Genomic DNA, 2,113 nt, shown 5'->3' with positions numbered 1-2,113 from the left:
AGTTGTCTTTTCACTTTTTGCATTGCTTTATTTCTGTTCATGTATATTAGCTGTACAGTTGTCATTTAAATTCTGCGTTTTATTTCATCATGTATATTAGCTGTACATAACAAAGCTTTTGATTTCTGTTGATTTACATTTTTGTTCCTGCTCTTTTATGGTTACAACTGATCAGTGTTTTTGCAGGTGTTCTTAGGTAGCCCGGGGCAATTTTTCACCTTTTCTTTCCATAACTATTGGCATACGAGATCATCTTGTCTTTGTCGCTGACTCTTGTTTTCTGAAGTTTGATTTTCAAGTATTGTCATTTCCTTGAGTAGCACATTTATTTTCTGCTCTTAGATATCATGCTATTCATCTGCTAACGGTTCCTTTCTATAATCAAATAACTTTATTAGGAACCAGAATATCACTCACTATAGCTTGATTTAGTTTGCTTTAGATCTCACATTGCTTGACTTGTTCATGACTGTTTCTCACAGGGTACATTAAGCTGAAAGGCAGAAGGTCAAGAAAGTTAAAGTAGTGTGATTAGTTTCTTTTATGCAGTTTAACTTCTTTTAGATTTCACATTGCTTAACATTTCATGATATGTTTTCACAAGGAAGATTGAGTTGAAGAGTTAAAATGGTGTGGATTAGTTGTTCTTACTTTTCATTTAGTGTAGATTTCACTTTCATTTTCATTTAGCAACAAAGATACTGGGCCGATGTCATAGTTCATTGTTTGATGTCTTTATTTCTTTTGAAGAATTGATTTTATTGCATTTATTTCAAAAAGCTTTCTTTCTTTTAAGTTTTTAAAATCACTTAGAGATCACCATAATCATCCACATTTCACTTGCTTTATCACCTTTTCATCATCTCACAGTAGGAAAAGATAAATTAAAAAAAAACAAACTTAAAAAAAAGCTAAAAACGACAAAAGACTAAGGAATTGGTTATCTAGTACATACAGTACACTTCACTTCGTCAGTTTACGAAGCCCGGGTTGACATTATAAATAGCAATTTAGATCACACTAAATTGACCAAACACACACCACCACTTGGATAAAATACCAAATCACTGATGGTAGGAAACCGATCATAATCCCCTCCACTAATTCCAAAACCCGTCCCTAGAAAGGGAACATGCATGTACAGGGGAAATGGAATTTGAGGAGTCCATTGAAGGTATATGTTCTTGAAGTTTCTCCTCGGGGCCTCCATTTTCTTCTTCAAAATCCAATCCCTCACAAGAGCATATTTCCATATTCGACCATCTGGGCATCCCCCTATTCAATTCTATCAACCTTAGAAAAAAAGAGGCAAGCTCATCTGCATATTTCTTCTTCCATAATTCATAATGAATAGAGAAAAATATAAATTATGTTCACTCACAACCTAACTTGGTGACATCCACGGTGGGGAAAAATTCCAAAATATTCAACTTGATCTCTGTGGGAAGCAGAGTTAAAGATGGTGGAGATGGCAACCCAAATTTTCCACATAAAGAAGTAAGCATTGACATTGAAAGACTATCTTTCACTATTCTCCACAGTTCAAACACACACATATCATGGCTTGAAATATTCTTCACACCAATTTCACAACTAGATGATACACCCTTCACACCTATTTCGTGTCTTGAAGGACCCCCCACAATCATTTCAACAAGTTGGGAATCTCTGATGTTAAGAAAAAAATTTCGTTGTTTTCATTTTGCTTCTTGCCCTCTGTGAATAAACGATTGATAAAATTTTTCCCATTAGAGATAAATTTGATTGAATTCACAACAAACTATAAAGCACTTAAAAAAAGTTTCAACTTTCAAATAAAATGGTATATTTGTGAATCCTTTACACTCACTAAACTCCCATAAACAACCAAAAAAATCCCCAACATCCGAAACTTAATACATACCCTTTTCACACATTTATTGTCATCATTAACGATTTTAGGGAGCATGTAGTAAAGACTTGTCATTGCTTTCGTAGACCAACCCTTAGGGAGTAAAAATCCATTAAACCCCACAATCCCTGGATCATCTGAGGCCTTCAAATCAAAATCCTACAATCCCTTACTCGAGCATCACCACGTGGACGACCATCACCAATAACTAGTGGCCACTTT

General features: G+C 34.7%; 1 pseudogene; it reads right to left on the bottom strand.

Moving 5' to 3' along the window:
• Positions 1–1,100: 1,100 nt before the first annotated feature.
• Positions 1,101–1,885, bottom strand: LOC149260714 (uncharacterized; annotated as a pseudogene).
• Between the last annotated feature and the right edge of the window lie 228 nt (positions 1,886–2,113).

The sequence above is a fragment of the Pinus tabuliformis genome, chromosome 6 (assembly GCF_031772625.1).
Source record: "Pinus tabuliformis cultivar Carrire ecotype Pingquan chromosome 6, CPIR1, whole genome shotgun sequence".
Lineage (NCBI taxonomy): Eukaryota > Viridiplantae > Streptophyta > Pinopsida > Pinales > Pinaceae > Pinus > Pinus tabuliformis.
The sequence above is the reverse complement of the archived record's forward strand: the minus strand, read 5'-3'. Positions and strand labels throughout refer to the sequence as shown.